Source organism: Spermophilus citellus (assembly GCF_964194105.1).
Source record: "Spermophilus citellus genome assembly, chromosome: 5".
Taxonomy (NCBI): domain Eukaryota; kingdom Metazoa; phylum Chordata; class Mammalia; order Rodentia; family Sciuridae; genus Spermophilus; species Spermophilus citellus.
Genome location: NC_138186.1, coordinates 115910572 through 115932878, shown reverse-complemented (window position 1 = coordinate 115932878; position 22307 = coordinate 115910572). Strand labels below are relative to the sequence as shown.

The 22307-nt window shown below is 39.2% G+C and overlaps 1 protein-coding gene across 5 annotated transcripts in view; it reads right to left on the bottom strand.

Annotated features, from left to right (window-relative positions):
• Positions 1-22307, bottom strand: part of AFG1L (AFG1 like ATPase) — a 225130-nt gene that overhangs the window by 191389 nt on the left and 11434 nt on the right. Inside the window, exon 1 of one of the 5 annotated variants that reach the window (XM_081296473.1) lies at positions 696-816. The exons of the other annotated variants lie outside the window; for them this stretch is intronic. The gene's annotated coding sequence lies outside the window, so the exon portion shown is untranslated. Of the gene's footprint in view, positions 1-695; positions 817-22307 lie in introns of those variants that run through there. 5 annotated transcript variants of the gene reach the window in all.

The window sequence follows — 22307 nt, the reverse complement described above, 5'->3', positions numbered from 1 at the left end:
GCAAAAGCAAAGCGCTAAGCAACTCAGTGAGACCCCATGTCTAAATAAAACACAAAATAGGGCTGGGGATGTGGCTCAGTGGTCAAGAGTCCCTGAGTTCAATCCCTGGTACCCACCCCCAAAAAATGATTCCCAGCTATTTGAGATATTTGCCAGTGTGGCCTAATACATTTGGTTCTTGACACAGAGCTCCTAAAACCATCCCTAGGAATTTCCTGAATGAGAACAGTGTCTTTTATTATTCAAAATGAGCCCCTTTCTCTCACACTTAGATTTAGGATAATGAGGTATCTTAGGGTAGAGCTCCTAGATAACTTCCAGACAGACAGGGTAGCCAGAAAGATTTCATTAGGACATTCAATGCCACACATAGGACTCTGGGGAGGGGAGGGACGACTGGAGACTAAATTCCATAAACACTCTTAAATCATGGAGATTTGAACAGCTTCTGAATACATCTAGGAACTGACAAGGTAGGGTACCCTGCCCCTCCCCCATACCTTGCTTTATGCATCGCTCCCATTTGGCTGTTCCTGGGTTGATTTTTATAATAAACCCGTGTTCTCCTGAGTTCTGTGAGAACTATTTTCTAACAAAAATAAGGAATCTCTGAATCTGTAGTTGGGATATGTACGGATAGTCTAGGAACCCCATTTGCACTGGCATCTAAAGTGTGAACATTTTGTAAGACTTACCCTTTTTACTTGTGGGAACTGCTGTTCATTCCAAGTAGATAGTATCAGAACTGAATAGAATTCTTGGACACCCACTCACAACCAGAGAAAATGCTCTTTTCAACCTCTTCTTTAATTTTCTGGAACCAATTAAGTGAGAAACCTAAGAGTAATGCTAATTTCTTTCCCTCCATGCTATAACTCCATCCCCTGCCCCTCAACCAGGTTTTCAGCCAAACTCCAGTATTGCTCAGTTCTACATTCATCCCTCCTTCCCTTCCTCATGCTATACCATCCCCAAGTTGGGCTCTCATGACTGTCTCTCTCTTGGCCTGTCATAGTAGCCTCTCTGCCTCGGATGGCCTCCACTGACCCAAATTTAGCATTATCAAGATCCCTAAAATATCTTCCATCAATCCAAATGTGACTTCATGAAAATTTTCCTTGTGTCAAGACAAAATTACAACAAATTTAGTTTAAGTGTTAGGTAGTAGCTAGCAATGAGTAGTGAAATGCATGACACGGTCACAAATGTTCTTTAAATTACTTTAGGGTCCTTCTTTAAACTACTTCCAGAGTAGAAAAGAAAGCAAAGGGTGATAGTTAAAATTGTAGAAAATAAACAGAAGTAAAAGGAGCTAGTTGGAAATATGTCAAGAGAAAAGGATTAATGAGACTAACTCTGGACAGGGTCCATGGATACTGACATAAAGCTAGGAATTATGGCGACACGTGTCGCCAAATGTCTGGGAAGGAAGATTCCTTTAGTAGCACAGGCTCACTAAAGTACCTTCTGACCAGCTATTGACCCCAGTGCCTACATTAACATGGGATTGACTTGTAGATGAAGCCCCCCTAAATAGGATGGCCACCAATGCAGTTCCAGAGAGGACCAACTAAGCTTAAAACCTCCACCTGAAGTGATGAAGGAGTTGAACACCTAACTGGCAAAGAGTATGTAGAAGGTGGTCCCCAGTTCTTCTGGTAAACATCAAACAGTAATAAAATTGGGGGCAGTACTGTCTCTTTTGTTGTTCTCTGCTTGGAGACAGTCTACTCTCTCCCTTGAGAGTGCTTTTTGCTTAAGCCTCACTTTTATTTTTGCCTCACTTTCATTTCTAATAAAGTTCTCTTGCATGACTTTTGGTGTTTGACTTTAAATCTTCTTTCATCGGAACATAAAAACCAAGGTTTGGAGTTTTAGCTCCCTGCTTTCCTGTGACATAAGGACCTTAATTGGCCAAGTGCAGTGACATCTATAATCCCAGCAACTAGGGAGATTGAGTCAGGAGGATTGCAAGTTCAAAGCCAACCTCAGCAATTTATAGGAACCTTGAGGAATTTAGCAAAGACCCTGTCTCAAAATAAAAAGACTGGGGATGTAGCTCAGTCATAAAGCACCCCTGGGTTCAATCCCCAGTAACCCCCCCCCAAAAAAAGGAAAATTCAGAAGAGAGGTACACAAAGTCCCACCCACTTCACATCTCCCTCATGTGTATACCCACACCACTACCATTTCCCAAGAGCCCCTAAGGCCACTCTCCCACCTTTTAAGATCACATTAAGTACAAATACTGCAGAAAAGGGTTAACACAGCAGGCCTGAGACTGCTGTTCAAAGACCTATTCACAATATTGGCCCTTGGATGTTACTTGAATTCCAAGAAAGTTCTCACTGTGCCCAGAAATGGTAAGAGTGATTCACCATGCCTAAGTTTTTATAGTTTATGCTGAACACCTAGTTTCCTTCTATCCTTATGGAATTTGGACACATGCTAAGCAGAGGTACCTATGTGATCACGCCCCAGTAAAAAACAGTATCTGTAATGACATTCCCTGGAATACAACATTTCTTTCCTGCTGACACCATTAGTTGTTGGAGGTGGTAAGCATGTTCCATGTAATTCAACTGGAAGAGGATTTTTAGAAGCTTGTTGCCTGACATCCTTCAGCCTTTGCTACGTGTACCTTTCCCTTAGCTCACTGTGCTTCCTATGCTGTTGCTACACTAAATAAGTTATAGCTGTGAGGTATGACTGCATCTTGTGAGTCCTCCTAGAGAACCATCAAACCTGGCAGTGATCCCATGACACAGAGTATTTTCATTCTGGAGTTCAAGGAATCCATAAAACAGGCTCAACTTAAATTCAAGATTATTCTCTTTCTGCTTTCCAAAATGCACTTATGATGCAAGAAGTGACTGAGTACCTACCACATATAATGGAGAATATCAAAATTGTTTGTTTTTTTTTTTTAAGTGAGGGTAGAATGACAAAACTTTGGAACAACAATATATTAAGATTCTGGCTGAACTGGGCATGGTGGCACACACCTGTTATCTCAGCAGCTTGGGGGGCTGAGGCAGAAAGAAGGATCGCAAGTTCAAAGCCAGACTCAGCAATTTAGAGAGGCCCTGAGCAACTTAGTGAAACCCTGTCTCAAAATAAAAAATAAAAAAACTGGCTGGGGATGTGGCTCAGTGGTTAAGTGCCCAGTTTCAATCCCTGGTACCAAAAAAAAAAAAAAAAAAAAAAAAAAACTCTGGTTGGCTGGACATGTGGCACACACCTCTAATTCTAGCTCCTTAGAAGGCTGAGGCAGGAAGATACAAGCGCAGGCCAGCCTGTGCAATTTAGTGACATGCTATCTCAAAATAAAAACTTAAACAGTGAGGGATATAGCTCAATAGTAGAACAACCCTGGGTTCAATTCCCAGCACCATGAAAAAAAGAAAAAAGAATCTTTCTATATATGATACACACACATATATTTATACATATTTTGGGGGTAGGGCTGGGCATGGTGGCACACAGCTGTAATCCCAGCTGCTGAGGAGGCTAAGGCAGGAGAATTGCAAGTTTGAGGCCAGCCTGGACAATTTAGCAAGACCCTGTTTCAAGATAAAATTTTTTTAAAAGGGTTAGGGATATAGCTCTGTGGTAGAGCACTTGCCTAGCAAGTGTGAAGACCTGGGCATCCCTACTAAAACATACACACACACACACACACACAAGTATTTTTAGGGGCTGCAAGTATGGCTCAGTGGTAGAGCATGTGCTTGTAACAAGGACTTAGACTCTTCACTTTTGCCTGCAAATGTTTGATGGTTGGCTAAAAGCATAATTAAAGACTTGCGGTCTGGGGATGTGGCTCAAGCGGTAGTGCGCTCGCCTGGCATGCGTGCGGCCAGGGTTCGATCCTCAGCACCACACACAAAGATGTTGTGTCCGCCAAAAACTAAAAAAATAAAGAAATAAATTCTCTCTCTCTTTCTCTCTCTCTCTCTCTCTCTCTCTCTCTCTCTCTCTCTCTCTTTTTTAAAAAAAAAAAAGACTTGTCATCTCTGCCTCCATTTTGTATCCATCTTCTTTGTTCCTGGTCACCTTGAATTCCATAAACAAATTCTGATCCAATAAATATCTTGTGATTAATCAAAGCTACCCCTCAACCCAGGCAACTTTGTTGGGACAAGGCCCTGCAAGACCAATCCTATGATAGTCATGGACAGACCACTTGCCTTGGCAACTGTGAAAAGCCTCCAGCTGTGCAAACGCCCTAACCCTCAAATTCATTCCCCTTTCTATAAAACCTCAAAATCATTGTCAGTCCCTTGAAGACATGGGTCTCCTTGTCCTCCAGATATAGTTACACTATTTAAAGTTCCTTTCATGCTTTTCTACTATTATTATTTCTGTTTGGTTTCTGGGGCATGTGGTCAGACAGAATTTATTGGATCCCCAGAGTCAGCCCTCTGGCCTAGTACTCTGGTAACATGTTTAGCATGTGTAATGCCCTGAGTTTGAGGAAGTAGTTTAGGGATGTCAAAATGGCAGAGGCAGATACAACAAAAATCAATAAACAGATTCAATTCAATCCCCATCAAAACACCAATGAGGGCTGGGGTTGTAGCTCTGTGGTAAAGCACTTGCCTAGCATGGGTGACACTGGGTTCAATTCTCAGCAACACATAAAAATAAATAAATAAAATAAAGATATTCTGTCCACCTACAACTACAAAATATTTTTTTAAATGACATTCTTTACAAAACTAGAAAAACAGTCTTAAAAATTCATTTGTAAGAATAAAAGACCCAGAATAGCCAAAGCAATTCTAAGCCAAAAAAGCAATGCTGGAGGCATCACAATATCTGTCTTCAAAGTTATACTGTAGAGCTATAGCAACAAAAGCTGCATGGTACTGGCATAAAAGCAGACATACAGACCAATGCGACAGAAAAGACACAGAGGCAAAGCTCCACAGATACAATCATCTGATCCTTCACAAAGTACCAAAAACGTAACCAATGGGAACAAATAGGGCGAGATACTCAGTAAAGTCTGTGGGGAGGAGGAGGAAGCACAGCTCAGCATATAAGACAAAATTTGCCCAGATATCAGAGCCTTGAGCCACTTTCTCTCACTTGGCTCATTCTGCTCTACTTTACCAAGGATACCTTCATCAATAAATCTATGCTCTTCCTATAACTTGTATATGTCTTACTCAATTTACTGTTAGGGACACCAAAAACCAGGACCCCAACTGGGCACCCAACTGATATCATCTTCAATCTCAAGCACCAGAAAAATAAAATAATAAAATACCCATTTTTAAATGTCGGAAAAAAAACCACTAGGTTAAGTTATATTAAATGACATATATTCTTTTATTTACCTTTTTATTCTGTTTCTATTATAGAATATATGCTCTTAGATGTAAGGAATTTTTGTCTATAGTGTTTTCTGCAATAAGTGGCACCTGGTACGTAGTAGATGCTTATTATTATTAATGTTATTATTATGGTTTTTTTTTCTCAGTGCTGAGGATTGAACCCAGGGCCTCAAACACACTAGGTAAGCACTCTACCACTGAACTACACTCCCACCCCTTTTAAGATTTTTATTTTGAGAAAGTGTCTCACTAAATTGCCCAGGCAGCTCTCCTGCCTCAACCTCCAGAATTACTGGGGTTACAGGCATGTACTACTACACCCAACTTTTACCATCTTTAAAACACACCACACACACACAAACACATGCAATCAATCAATCAGTCAATGAGAACAAAATCTCCTCGACCCCAAAGTTATGAGATATATGCCCTCCCTCCTTCTCTCTACAGCCAAATCACTTGAACTTGAGCCATCTTCACCATCTGTGGCTACTCTCACATCCTGTTCACTTTCCAACCCACTGTGATCAGACTTCTACTGAGAAGGCTTCTGCCAAGATCACCTAAAATCCACTGTTGCCAAATTTAGCAGCTACTCTTCAGTTTTAATATCCCTGTTTACAACTGTAAAATATTTAATTTTAAAAAGTTATTCATAGGAAATATCAGGGCTATGGACAAAGCACGTTGTTTCTCTTGATATCTCTCTGCCTTTGGAGAGCTTAAAGACCTTCCCTTCTACTTTTATTTTAATTAGCTGAACATCTTCTGTTTCTTTTATATACCTCTCCTTTTTAGAAAAGAAAATCAAGGTGCACCAAAGATGAAGCATTTATTCAGCTAGTCAGCAGAAATAAAAGAGAATTGGGCAAAATACTCAGACTGAGAGATTGGCCAGCTTAGCCCTGGATAGCAGCTGTATAAATTGAAATACAAAAGATTTCTCAAAAGCTGCACTAAATTAAATCTGTTACTACATCAGTGTACACAAATTATGTGATGCTGCTGCCATATTATTTTGATTTGTATTAATTTGTCTTATTGTACTCCAAATGGACAATGGGAGAATGCCATTCTGAAGTTCCACACACAAATCTACAAACATAAATGAAAGATTTTAGAAGCCTCAAAAGTTTGTGCTATTCCATTACCTCAATTTTGTACCTTACACTTCACTACTTTCTCCAAGTTTCAGAAAGACTCTTCTACACTCCACAGACCACTTACTGTAAGATTTAGTCAAATTGGTCACAATGGCCCATGCCTGTAATTCCAGTGAATCAGGAGGCTGAGGCAGAAGGACTGCAAGTTCGAGAACAGCCTCAGCAGTTTAGCGAGGCCCTATACAACTTAGCGAGATCCTGTCTTTAAATAAAGTATAAAAAAGGACTGGGACGTGACTCAGTGGTTAAGTACCCCTGGTTCAATCCCTAGTACCAGAAAAAATACTTAAAAAGTTTCTGGGCTGGGGATATAGCTCTATGGTAGAGCGCCGGCCTAGCATGTGCAAGGCCCTGGAAAGAAAGTGCTGTTTGTGTGCTGGCTAAATACTAGGCACTTACTAATTCTACTTTTTTTTTTTACCTTACAGAATTGTTACACATGAAATTCATTAAAACAATTTTTTTCTGCTTCTGGGATGAAACCTGGGGTCTTGTACATGCTAAGTACATGCTTTATCACAGAGCCACATCCCCAGTCTTGGATTTTCCAAGGAATTCTTGTTTTAAAAAGAAAAGCTTAGCCAGGCACAGTGGCGCATGCCTATAATCCCAGCAGTTTGGAAGACTGAGACAAGAGGATCGCAAGTTCAAAGCCAGCCTCAGCAACTTAGCGAAGTCCTAAGCAACTGAGTCAGACCCTGTCTCAAAACAAAATATATAAAGGGACTAGAGATGTGGCTCAGTGATTAAGCACCCCTGAGTTCAATCTCTGTTACAAAAAAAAAAAAAAAACATATAAAAACGGAACTTTTTCTCTCCAATAATTTGACTTTGGGTTGGTAGGTTTGGAAATATGCCATGTATTAGCAGTGGCAGTTGACCCTTGTGTGTGCAGGCAGGCAGAGCCAGTTGCTACAGGAGGCTTGAGTACGGCAGATATGAAGGCCTGAGAGATTTCTGTTTGATTTTCTGTTGCTTGGCTATGACAAATGTTAGCACAACCTTCCTTTGTCTGTAGTATTCTGTTTTTTGTGGGGGTATTTTTGTTGTTGTTGTTGTTTTGTTTTTTAATATTTCTTAGTTTTTAGGTGGACACAATATCTTTATTTTATTTTTATGTGGTGTTGAGGATCAAACCCAGTGCCTCATGCATGCTAGGTGAGCACTCTTATCACTGAGCCACAACCCAAGTCTGTTTTTTGTTTTTTGTTTTTTAATATTTTTTAGTAGTAGATGAACATATTACCTTTATTTATTTTATGTGTTTCTGAGCCACATCCTTTAGCCCTTTTTTGTATTTTATTTAGGAACAGGATCTCACTGAGTTACTAAGTGCCTTGCTATTGCTGAGGCTGATTTTGAACTCACAATCCTCCTACCTCAGCCCTCCAGCCCCCAGCCACTGGGATTACAGGTATGCACTACCGTGCCCAGCTTTATATGTCTTAATAAACCTTATTTTTCATACAGCTGGCTTCTAAGAATTGTGACATAATAAGATTTATATACGCTTTTTCAAGCTTCAAGTACAAAATACTAATTTAGTTGTCACTAAAAGAAGAGATAAATGACCTAGTCCTCCAATCTGAAGATGACACCAAGTTAGGAGACAAATGAGCGCTGGATGACAATCACAATTCAAGAAAATGTTGTTATGTTGCAATAGTTGGATAAATCTACCAACACAAAACTTAACTAAGGTATATTTAGGTTCAAAATTTTAATTACCTTAGTAAGAATCAAAAAACTATTGAATAGAACAATTCAGTTAAGTAAAAATAATTCAAAGCTCTAGGCTAAAAAATATATAAATACAATCAGTATTGAGCTAGAGGAGGATTGTCACTGCACTTGGAACACTGCACTTGGGAATACCACCCACAGACTGGAGAAAGTATTTGCAAATCACTATGCTCGGGGAAGAATCAAACAAGAAGATAACAATTCTAACAGACAGCGGTGTGCAGCAAGGAAAGGGGGAGATGCTATGATATAACAGAGCCAAAGCTAGAGAACTGAGGTTAAAGAATTTAGGAAGGATGCTCAGAGGAAATGATGTTTCAACTGAAATCAGGACAAAAAGAGGCTTAAGGCATTGGCTGATGCTTTAATCCCACAAATTCTAAAACAGCCTTGGCAACTCAGTCAGACGTTATCTCAAAATAAAAAATAAAAAGGGCTAAGGAGACTACCATTGTTCTAAAGGAACAGTGAATCACTTAGGTTATAGAATGAAAGGAAGCTCTAGAATAAAAGTATTCATGAAAATAAATTCCATTTCAGCTGGGCATGGTGGCACAAGCCTGTAATCCCAGCGGCTCAGGAGGCTGAGACAGGAAAATCGAAAGTTCAAGCCAACCTCAGCAATGGCAAGGCACTAAGCAACTCAGTGAGACCCTGTCTAAATAAAATACAAAATAGGTCTGGGGATGCGGCTCAGTGGCCGAGTATCCCTGAGTTCAGTCCCCAGTATCACCCCCCAACACCCCGGCAAAAAAAAACAAAACAAAACTCCATTACAGTGAGGTCTCAAGGTGCTTGGCCATTCAAGTAATACATTCTCTTAATCTGGGATACTACATGTGAAAATAAATATAAAATACTGATTAAGCAGGGCACAGAAGCACAGGCCTACAATCCCAGTTCCGTAGGAGGCTGAGGCAACAGGATCCCAAGCTCAAAGCCAGCCAATTTATTCCAGACCCTGTCTCAAAACAAAAAAATAAAAAATAAGAAGGGTTGGGGACGTAGCTCAGTTATAGAGAAATCCTCTGTTCAACCTCCAATGCTGATTTAAAAAAAAAAAAAAAAAGGTAAAATAGAGTTAATGGTACAACTCAAGAATAGAGTGCTTTCCAGCATGTATGAAGCCTTGCATTCAAACCCCACAACTGCAAAAAAACAAACAAATAAACAAACAAAAAGGTGAATACAACCCACAGATTGGAAAAAGTATTTGCAAATCATGTCTGATAACTTATATCCAGAAATCTTTAAAATGAGCAAAGGATGTGGGGTTTTCCCCCGCCCCCAATAGTGGGGATTGAACCCAGGGGTATTTTACCACTAAGCTATATCTCTGGACTTTTTTTGTTTTGAGACAGAGTCTTGCAAACTGCCCAGGGTGTTCTCAAACTTTCAATCCTGCCACTGCTAATACATGGCATATATGGTGTGTGCCATCATGCTAGGACTTAAATAGACATGTCTCCAGAAAAAAAAATACCTGAATTGAATGTTCAAAAAGCACATGAAAAGATACTTATTATCATTAGTCATTAGGGAAAGGTAAATCAAAACCTAAATTAGATAACACTTCATACCTATTAGGATGTTAATAATCAAAAAGACAGTTGCTAAATAGTAAGTGTTGGAGTGGATGTGAAGAAATTGGAGCCCTCATATATTGCTGGTGAGAATGAAAAATGGGCCAGATTTGTTTGCTTTCCACAAGAATCTTTCTCTTAAGGTCAAAATTTAGAAGATTTACAGAATCCCTATGAAAGATGGGGTTTCCTGAGTCCTCGGTTCCTCAACTATGACACAAACCTACTGAAAATGCCTCATCCAGCTGGGCCAATCTCTGAATTATCCCAGGAGACTTGGGGGACAAGGAGAACTGAGGCACACATGAAGTTCCTCTGAGCCAGGAGTTTCATGTCTTCTGCCATTATCTATGAAATTGTGACAGGCTAACATGCTGTAGTACAAACAGGATAAAAAGGTATAATTTCAAAACAAATAACTCAATCAATACATGGACTAAGGAACTGAACAGAAACTTCTCAGAAGAAGATATACAATCACTCAATAAATAAATAAATAAATATATATATATATATATATATATATATATATATATATATATATATAAAGTTCAACATCTCTAGCAATTAGAGAAATGCAAATCAAAACTACTCTAAGATTTCATCTCACTCCAGTCAGAATGGCAATTATTAAGAATATAAACAACAATAAGTGTTGGCGAGGATGTGGGAAAAAGGCATACTCATCATACATTGCTGGTGGGAATGCAAATTGGTGCAGCTAATCTGGAAAGCAGTATGGAGATTCCTTGGAAAACTTGGAATGGAACCACCATTTGACCCAGGTATCCCACTCCTCTGTTTATACCGAAAGGACTTAAAAACAGCATACTACAGGGACACAGCCACATCAATGTTTATAGTAGCACAATTCACAATAGCAAAGTTGTGGAACCAACCTAGATGTCCTTCAATAGATGAATGGATAAAGAAATTGTGGTATATATGCACAATGGAATATTACTCAGCATTAAAGGAGAATAAAATCATGGCATTTGCAGGTAAATGGATGGAGTTGGAGAATATCATGCTAAGTGAAGTAAGCCAATCCCAAAAAACCAAGAGCTGAAAGTTTTCTCTAATAAGTGGATGCTGATCTACAATGGGGGCTCAGGGGGAGCATGGGAAGAATGAACGCACTTTGCATAGGGCAAAGGGGAGGGAGAGGAAAGAAGGGGGCGTGGGGTAGGAAAGATGGTAGAATGAGAGGACATCATTATCCTAGGTACATGTATGAAGACATGAATAGTGTGACTCTACTTGTGTACAGAGAAATGAAAAATTGTTCTCCATTTGTGTATTATGAACTGAAATGCATTCTGCTGTCATGTATAACAAATTAGAACAAATAAATTAATTAATTTTAAAAAAGGTAAATTTTCAAACCCTTCCAGTTCTTGATATCAAGAACTATAATTAGCATATAATCACCATGTAATCAAATTTTTAAATATTTTTCATTCCTTTTTTTCATACTGTCAATAAAATTTAGTACTTTACACTTAAAATACATTTTGATTTAGAATCTAAACTTTCATGGAAAATAATTTATATTTAGACTTCATAAAATCCATAGTTGAAAAAGTTGTTCCAAGAATACTTAAAAAGTTTTCCACCAGCTATATCAAGTGTATTTTTAATTTTTCTATTAATTAATGAAAATTAAATGAAATTAAAAATCTAGTTCCCCAGTCACATTACACATTTCAAGTGTTCAGTGTTTAAATGTGCCTAATGACTATGGTATCAGCTCAGGTCTAGTCAATCTTAAAAAATAAAATAACTGGATAACTGATACAAATATGAAGACTTATTAACAAGCTACAAAAGTAGGGTAGTGTAATACTCTCACAAGAATACACCAATAGAACAAAATAGAAGTTCACATGGACTGGGGATATATATAGCCCAGTTGGTAGAGTGCTTGCCTCACATGTACAGGTGCTGGGTAGGTGCTGGGTTCAATCCCCAGCACCACAAAAAAAAAAAAAAAAAAAAGAGAGAGAGAGAGAGAAGAAGAAGCTCATACATACATGGCAGATGATTTATGTCAAAATAGCACTGTTGCCCAGATAAAAGATATTCTATTCAAAAAATACTCCAAGGTAAATGAATATCCATTTGGAAAAAGTGATTCTCGACTCAAACCTAACATGATATACAGAAATTCTGCACCATACCTATAATGCCAGCAGCATGAGAGGCTAAGGCAGGAGAATTGCAAGTTCAAAGTCAGCCTCAGCAGCTTAGCCAGGCCCTAAAGCAAGTTAGTGAGACTCTGTCTCTAAATAAAATATAAAAAAGGACTGGGGAGGGGATGGGGGTGGGGCTCAGTGAAAGCGCACTTACCTGGCATGTGTGAGGCACTGGGTTCGACTCTCAGCACCACATATAAATAAGTAAAAGTCTGTCAACAACTAAAAAAAAATTGTGATGTGACTCAGTGGTTAAGCACCCCAGGACTAAATCCCTGGTACAAAAAAAAAAAGAAAACTTCATTCCAGGGGAACATGCCTATAGTAATACCAGCTATTCAGGAAAGTGAGGCAGGTTGATTTCAAGTTTGAGGGCAGCCTGGACAACTTACCAAGCCCTTGTCTCAAAATAAAATGTAAGAAAGGGTGGGGGGCTGGGGATGTGGCTCAAGCGGTAGCGCACTCGCCTGGCATGCGTGCAGCCTGGGGTTCGATCCTCAGCACCACATACAAACAAAGATGTTGTGTCTGCCGAAAACTAAAAATAAATAAATAAATAAATATTTTTTAAAAATTCTCTCTCTCTATCTCTCTCTCTCTTTAAGAGAGAGAGAGAGAGAGAGAGAGAGAGAGAGAGAGAGAGAGAAAGGGTGGGGATATAGCTCAAAGGTAGAGCACTTGCCTAGTATGCAATAGGCCCTGCATTCAATCCCCAGTACGAACCAAAAAAACAGATAATACACCAATGACTTCATGGCCTTGAGGTAAGCAAATATTTCTTAAATAGAACACACAAAGAGACAGATAAATTAAGATTTTATTACAAACAACAACTTCTGTTCACAAAAAAATTCCAGTAAAAAAAAGAAGGGGAGGCACTGGGATATAGCTCAGCGGCAAAGCAATTGCCTTGCCTTGCCTATGCAAAGCCCTGGGTTCTAACCCCAGTTCTTAAAAAACAAAGCAAAAATTAAAAAAAGAAAGAAAGAGGCTGGGGTGTGGTTTATTAGTCAGTACACTTGCTTAGCTTAAGTGAGGCCCTAAATCCAATCTCAGTATCCAAAAAAAAAGGAGGGCGGGGGCAAGAAAGAAAAGAAAGAGAAAAAGCAGCAGTATCTTGTGTCTGGTGAATAGATAACACCAGGAAAAATAAGTATGGATGAATGACTGGGAGACAATACCATTGTCACACGGAATTGAGATAAGAGGCCACCCCATAATTTGATGGGTCAATCAGTACATGAATGAATAAATGAGAAAATATTAGTCTTGATATGTTTCACGATATCTGTCCTATGGCCAGGCACAGTGCACAGACCTGTAATCCCAGCTACTCAGGAGGCTGAAGCAGGAGGATCTTATGATCAAGAGCAGCCTCATAAATTTAGCTGTCCCTGTCTCAAAAAAAAAAAAAAAAAAAAAAAAAAAAACAACTGGGAGTATAATTCAGTGGTAGAGCACCTCTGGGTTCAACTCTCAGTACCAAAAAGAAAATAAATTAATAATAATAATAATAATAATAATATCATCTAACATGGAATCAGTAATCAGGACTAGAGTTATATTGTCATGATTGAGGAAAGAGTTAAGATGAATGGAAAGATGTTACTGAAAGGCTTACATTTTGACATACTTAAATAGCTTTCTCACTGGGCACAATGGTGCACTGCCTGTGATTACAATAACTGGGGAAGCTAAGGCAGGAGCAGCCTCAGCAACTTAGCAAGGTCCTAAGCAACTTAGTGAGATCCTGTCTCAAAATTAAAAATTTAAAAAGGGGACTAGGGATGTGGCTCAGTGGCTAAGTTCCCTGGGTACAATTCCTAGTACAAAAAAAAAAAAAAAAAAAAAAAGGGTTTCCTTAAATTAGGGCTATCCAAAACTGGGTAGGAGACCTCAAAAAAAAAAAAAACAGTAGAGGGCTGGGGTTGTAGCTCAGTGGTTGAGGGCTTGCCTCACATGCAGTGAAGCACTAAATTTAATCAAGAAAGAAAGAAAGAAAGAAAAAGAAAGAAAGGAAGAAAGGAAGAAAGAAAGAAGTTGTATCCATATACAACTAAAAAAATTAAAAAAAAAAAAAAAAAAACAACTTCAGCTTGGCGGGAAGTGAGCTAGAGAAAATGTGTACCTCAAATTCTCCTCCCATCCTCTGATCTCTGTTTCTCTCTCTTTAAAAAAAAGATAGAAACTACATGTCTAACTCACATTGTTTGACTACATATAATCAGCTTTCCATTACTGCAACAATATTAACTGAGATTAAAAAAAATTATAGAGATAAGAGGTTTCTCCGTTTTGGAGGTTTCAGTCCATTACTGATTGGTCCCATTGTGTTGGGCCTGTGGTAGCACATCATGGCAAGAGTATTTGGTGGAGCAAAGCTGTTAACCTCATGGCCAGGAAAAGGAATAGACTATGGTCCCACAATGTCCTTCAAGGGCACTCCCCAGTGACCTAAAGAGGCCCCACCTGAAAGTGTATGACCTCTCGATAAAGATCCAAAAACCATCATAGATTCCATGACGCAAAGTCCACTTCAGTTTTAATACTCTACAATTCTATGAAATGTTATCCTATTGTCGTTGTTGTTTTGGTACTAGCGTTAAATCCTGAGACACCTTACCACTGAACCTCCAGTCCTTTTAGTTTTTGTTTTGTTTTTTTTTTTTTTAATTTTGAAACAGGGTCTCCTAAGTTGCTGAGGATCTTCCTAAATTGCACAGGTTGGGCCTTGAACTTGAGATTCTCCTGCCTCAGTGTCTCCCACTGGGATTACAGGTGTGCACCATCCAAAGGCAACTTCTATAAAATGTTATCTTTATGTTTTGTAGTGTAGAAAACAATTTATAACTACTTGAATTACTTTTTAAAACAGGTTTCTAGCCAGGCATAGTGGCTCATGCCTGTAATCCTAGAAATTTGGGAAGCTGATACATAGGGATCACAAGTTCAAGGACAACCTCAGCAATTTAGCAAGTCTCCATCTCAAAATCAGAAATAATAAAGACTGGGAAAGTAGCTCAGGGTATAGTGCCCCCGAGTCCAATCCTCAGTTCTACAAGGGGGGGAACAACAGTATCCATTGCTTACTAAATGAAGATAGTAAGAGCTGATAGGGAGCTAGGGATATAGCTCAGTTGGTAGAGTGCTAGGCCCTGGGTTCAATCCCTGGTATCACCAAAAAAAAAAAAAAAAAAAAAAACAGAACCTAAATGAAGATAGCTTACACCTTAGTGATTTGCTTACATACGATACGTGAAATTTTAGCAGCTTTCTTTGAAATGATGAAAGCAGCAATTCATAATTTCTAAGACCTCTAGGTATTCAGAGAATCCAGAGAAAAGATGGTAGTCAAAGAGAACAAAATCCACCATGGTTATCTAAAGAAGTGCTCTGTACAATCTTAGAAAAATAAAAACTACATTTTCTAAATTTCAAAGCACTGAAATCAGGCAGAGCCCTTTGCCATTGTTAATATAAGTAAAACACTCTCCAGAACTAAAATATGAGTCTAACTCACATTGTTTAACTACGATAATCAACTTTCCATTACTACAACAATATTAACTGAGATTTTTTTTTAAATTATAGAGATAAGAGGTTTTTCCGTTTTTGGAGGTTTCAGTCCATTACTGATTGGCCCCATTGTGTTCAGCCTGTGGTCGCACATCATGGCATTAGTTTATTTCTATACAGAATTGAATTCATTTCATTTCTACTTACTGACTGAAATCCACTGCCTCTGGCATGTCAGTATTAATACTTCAATTATTCTTAACATAGCTGCACATTTATGTAACATTTCTTACACTTTTCAAAGGATTTTCTCATGTAATAACCTATTTGAGCCTCATAAACCATCAGCAAGGAATGCAGAGTTAAGATAAAGATCCCATTCCACAGAGGAGGAAATGTAATCAAAAAATTAAAAGATTAATTCAGCATAACAAAATGAAACCAAGATCACAACCTATAATCTTTTCAGGTCGTATTTTAGTAGTCAGCTGGAATCGCATATGTTCACCAGGCCTAAAACAGAACTGATCAAAATTCTCCAAAATAACACCTATGGAATAAAGAAAACTTCCCTTCTTCACAAAAAGAAAGACTGTTGTCAAAGAGAACACATGCTTAGTTAAATGAAATCAAAACTATATAAGGAATTTAGATTTCTAGTTTAAAATGTTTACCCAACTGCTGTGAGAAAAATGCACAATCAGGAAAAGCACATTTAATATTTCTAAAGGGATGGATTAAAATTTCAGCTGTAAACTTCATTACTGTAATTAGATTTTTAATGCATATTTATTAAACATTCATTCAAAAACTGTGTTCACAATTATTCATGAGTTATTTGTACATTTGTGTTGATTTTATCAAACCATAAACAGTAGCCACTGACCAAAAATGTTCTCCTACAATGGCAGACACACATGCTGAGGTCATAAGCAGTCTATTTATGCTTTATTATACTCTAATCATATCCAAAAGATAAATATTCCCAGGCTTTTTTTAAAAGCTGAAGTGGTCATCAATGACCCAAAAAGTCAAGACTTGATAAGTGGCATTAAAGACCTGTTTGATTCTGTGATGAATAAACCAAGTGCAGAATAGAAGAAAATCAAATCTTAATTAAACTCTTTCTTTAGAAAAACAACATAAGCCATCATCAAGGAAAGCATCACAAGATGATTTACTTTATTTATAAAAGACTGATTTAGGGGCGTTAAAAAGGGTGCTTTGATTTAAATAGAAAAATTATGAAAATTAAAACTAAATGCTTCCTGGTTATCATTCTTTTCCTGAGGAAGCTAGCTAAGCTTAAATGTGCCAATGTGTATAACTTTACAAAAGAAAAAAAAATAGTACTTTAAATTCCATGATAACAAATCAGTAAAATACTGCCTAAAAATCTGAATAAAGCTATTTTGAAGTAATTATAGACATGGCCCAGCATACTGAGTAACTCCTTAATATTCACCCTGCTCATACACTATTTAATAATGAGATCTAAGGGGCTGGGGATGTGGCTGAAGCGGTAGTGCGCTCGTCTGGCGTGCGTGCGGCCCGGGTTCGATCCTCAGCACCACATACAAACAACGATGTTGTGTCCGCCAATAACTAAAAAAAAAATAAATATTAAAAAAAAAATTCTCGGGGCTGGGGATGTGGCTCAAGCGGTAGCGCGCTCGCCTGGCATGCGTGCGGCCCGGGTTGGATCCTCAGCACCACATACCAACAAAGATGTTGTGTCCGCCGAGAACTAAAAAATAAATATTAAAAATTCTCTCTCTCTCTCTCTCTCTCTCTCTCTCTTTCACTCTCTCTTTAAATTAAAAAAAAATTCTTTAAAAAAAATTTTTAAAAAATGAGATCTAAGAACCTATTTTCTTTCAAAAGATAAATAACTGATGTATTTGTTATGTTTATTTTAGTTTATATATGCTTACCCATTTATAAATGAATATTTTTAAATGGAATCTACTGAAGTTACATTTAAAATATAAATTGTATTACAAACCTATGAAAGAAATACTGCTAAGAATTACATGTTTACTGGCCACAGGGTTAGGCATTTGCAGTCACAGCACTCAGGAGACTGAGGCAGGAGGATCACTTAAACCCAGAAGTTCTGGGCTAGTCTTAGCAATATAGAAGACACCCATCTAAAAGAAAAAAATTTACATGTTCATGGACAGAGCTAGAGGACATTAGGTTAAGTGAAATAGACCAGGCAGAGAAAGACAAATATGGCATGTTCTCATTCATATGTGGAAGCTAAAAAAGTTGATTTCATAGAAGTTAAGAACAGGTATCACACCAGTTAAGAAAGGGAGAGAGGACGGGGGACAGAAGGCAGCTGGGGCTGGGGATGTGGCTCAAGAGGAAGCGCGCTCGCCTGGCATGTGTGCGGCCCGGGTTCGATCCTCAGCACCACATGCCAACAAAGATTTCGTGTCCGCCGAGAACTAAAAAAAAATGAATATTAAAAATTCTCTCTCTCTCTCTCTCTCTCTCTCTCTCTCTCTCTCTCTCTCTCTCTCCTCTCTCACTCTCTCTTTAAAAAAAAAAAAAAAAAAAAAGAAGGCAGCTGGATGATGGGTACCAATATACAGATAGGAGACATTGTAAGGGTAAAATTTCTAAGCTGATTCTAAACTGCAAAATTAAAATGTAAAAGACCCGGGCATCCGCAAAGTTCCTCTGCTACACCCAGATTCCTGAGATAGTTAAGACAACGCCCTACTGGCCATTTAGCCTAGGGCCCTGTGCAGTTTGTCACAGGGCCCGAACCAATCAGTTTGAATGTGTAACCCGCTTAGGAATGACCAATCACCCCCGCCCCACCTGTTCCCGCCAATGAATGTGCTAATCATGTCTCAGAGTTGTTGTTCAATTTTCCCCGTGCCTCATGATGATTTGTTCTGATGTATGCAAAGCCCACCGCCCTCTCCAGAAAGTGTACTTAAGCTCTGCTTGACCTCTGCTCTGGGCTCCGGGCTGCTCTCCCTTCTTGAGTGAGCACGGGGCCCCAGCACGCTGGAATGGATCCCCAATAAATCCCCTTTTGCCAATTGCATGGAGCCAGTCTCTTGTGTGGTCTCTTTCTCCGACGCTCCGCCGGACCCTTACAACATAAGTTATCATATATCACAACAGGGTAACTATCATTTACAACATCTATCTATCTATATCTATCTATATCTATATCTATATATCTATATCTATATAATAAACTAGAAGAATTGTTTTTGTTTGTTTGGTTGGTACCAAGGATAGAACCCAAGAGTGCTTAACCACTGAGCCACATCCCCAGCCCTTTTTTATATTTTATTTAGAGACAGGGTCTTGCTGAGTTGCTTAGGGCTTCTAAGTTACTGAAGCTGGCTTTGAACTTGTGATCACCCTGCCTTAGCCTCCCCCGCTGCTGGGTGAACTGGAAGAGTTAGAAAGTCCCCAACACAAAGAATGATCAATGCTTAAGTAGACAAAATTGCTAATTATCTTGACTTGATCATTTTCACATTGTATACACATATTGAATTACCTCATAAATATGTTCAGCTTAAAAACATTTTTTTAAAAAGAAGAATCAAAAAACTGTGAATTGCATATTCAGGCTTTAAAATTTGTTGAAAATTGGCTGGGCACAGTAAAGCATGTCTTTAATAGTCCTAGCTATTCTGGATGCTAAGTGGGGAGAATCACTACTTCAACACCAGCCTGGGTAGTGTAGCGAGGTCCCCTTCTCAAAAAACAAAAAATAAAAATAAATAAATAAACCAAGCTGGCATTGGTTTATTTATTTATATAACTGTTATCCCAGCAACTCACGGAGGCTAAGACAGGAGGATTGACAAAATCAAGGCCAGCAATACATAAATAAATAATGCTGGTGTAGCTCAGTGGCAGAGTGCCCTTGGATTCGATCTCTAGGACTGCTAAAAAAAAAAAAATTAGAAAATCAAAAACTTCTTGAGAACTGGTACTAGGTCAAGAGTATGAACATAGGACATGTTAATAGAGTAGCTTTTGGGATGGAAATGATAAAGAGAAGATGTAAGAATGGACAATCAGGACAGTGAAAGTAGGTTATCAAAGAGATTCTGGAGGGGCTGGGGTGGTAGCTCAGTGGTAGAGCCCTTGCCTAGCATGTCTGAGACACGGGGTTCAATTTTCAGCTCACATATAAATAAATAAAATAAAGGTCCACTGACAACTAAGAAAAAGAGATTCTGGAAATTAAAGTATCAGGTACCTCCAAGAGAGCAGGAGTAAAGATGGGGCTTCAATAAAGGATCTTGGGCTGGGTGAAGTGGCACATGTCTATTATCCCAGCTATTTAGAAACCTAAAGTAAGAGAATCAAAAATTCAAGGCCAGCCTGGCAATTTTGCAAGACCCTGCCTTAAAATTAAAAAAAAAAAAAAAATGAAAATGTCTGAGGATGTGGCTTGGTGGTAGAGATCCCAAGTAGCAGGAAAAAAAAAATAGAGAACACTGGGAAAGTCAAACAAAATCTAGTAGGGACTGACATTCAACCTTCCAACATGTTTTTAAGGGAAAAGTTAGAGCTGAATGTAGGAAGCCACCCATGAATTACTTGAGGGTCTACATTCGGTATCAAAGCCAGGGAAATTTAGTTTTTTCCTTGGAAACTATCCTTGCCTCCCCCATGCTATAGATTGCCCAAGGCACATAATCTTTATCTCCACTCTACTAGGAAGATCCCTCAGTAGCTCCAGAGATAGGCGTAACCCGTTGGAAACTGAACAGCCCAGCTTCTACCTTTTCTGGCAAGGAACATTCCATGGAAAACTTTTGATGTTCCCTGATATAAATTAAACAAGCATGGGCTCCATTTTGCTTTTTAGTGTGGAAGCTTGATCCATGTGATTGGCTAGCCAGTCCTGCCCCGATTTTCTAAAAAATATTTCCTGTGTTCTGTTTTTTTTTTCATTGCTCTATTTTCCTGAGCCTTTGTTCCATAGCCAGCCCATTTCCACCACTACTGCGGGACATGGGCAGGAGCTGAGTGTGGTGGCATGTGACTATAATCCCATCAAATCGGGAGGCTGAGATGGGGGTTTGCAAGTTAGAGGGCAGCCTTGGCAATTTAGCAAGACACTGACTCAAAATAAAAAATAAATAAATAAATAAAAAGTAAAAGGGCTGGGGTGGAACTCCGTGGTAAAGCGTAGAATTAAAAAAAAATAGTTTGGGACAAATCTTAGTTATAGGTCAAAGAAAAATGTCAGTAGCATAGGAAAACAAGGTTTGGATACATTAAAAAAGTTAAATGATTTTTGTGTCAGAAAATTTACAGAGTATATTACGGACATCTATTATTTCTGTGAGTCTTTTTGAGAAGAGCAAATCCAAAAAATAGTCACATCCTATTTAAATAGCAATATTTACCTTAAACAAAGAAAATGAAGCCTGAAGCCCTTAAAATACTATAAAACAGTATCAGTCTACAGTAGATCAATAATCCATTTGGGATCTCTGAAGTTTTATCAGTTCCATCATTGGACTCACCCTGCTGCAGTGTCCCTCCCTTCATCCCAGAACTATATTTGGAGGATAGTACTAGGCTAGTACTAGCTATGCCTATGTCCCTTTTTACTTTTTGTAGATTTATGTGTGGTGCTGGGAATTGAACCCAGGATCTTGTACACACTAGATAAGTGCTCTAGCAATGCATATGTAATAAACTATGCTAGGCTTAAAATAATAATAATATTTTTAAAAACACTCCATCATCATGAAGTTTATCAGTTGCAGGAGTAGACATGAACACTCTTTTCTAATATGATAATAAATGTTAACAGAAATCCAAGAAAGTTGAAATAAGTTTCACACAAAGGTATTCATCTAGAGGACCCAAGATGGCAGGCTAGAGGGAGGCCACGTTCTGTGTTGTTCCATGACTGTTTCTCTTCGAGTGATTAGAGGACTCCGGCAGTTGCTCCTGTGCAGGAATCACAGCCTCCGTGCCCACACAGGCCTCTAGACCTCAGCGTCAGCGCAGGACTCCTGGCCACTCGCCAACACAGGACCTCTGGTTGCCCACAGAACACCACCATCAGCACCTACGCAGGACTCCTGGCCACCCACGCACTCAGGAATCCTGGCTGCCGCTGCCCACATGCAGGAACTCTGGCCACCATGCCTCTGTGGACCCCTGATCTACCAACATGGGGCTCCTCCGGTTGCCTCCATCTTGGGACAATGCAACCACTGCCAAAGTCCCCTACATGTGGTAGCCTGCACCTGGGGACACCGCACAAGGGCCCAGAGTCACTGACAGCCACAACACTGTACACCACAGAGCTGCATCTCTGAATACACAGCCCAATGCCACCACCCAGCCCCACCCAACCCAACACCCATCACTAAAAGCAGCTGCCTCCATCTTGAGACACCTTCATCACCATCTTTAGGTGGGGCAACCCCCAGCTTGGGACACCGGCTAGGGCTTAGAAGCAATATCAAGGTACCTTTTGATCCCAACTCCCCCTTCTCCCGGGCAGCTGCTAACCCAGCACAGTGCTTTCGGCTATACTGACAGTCCATAGCTCACAAAACCTGGCCCTAAACTACCCAGTACCAAACAGCTCTCCGCAGCAAATGCACAGCCCCCAGAGCACAGTCCACAATACCTCTGGAGAGAAACATTCTTGATTGGGAAGTGGAAAGGGAGGGGGTAGATATAGTTTACAGACTAAATTAGAGACCAGGAATTGTGAGGTTTACAGGGGATATAAGGACATAAGACCAG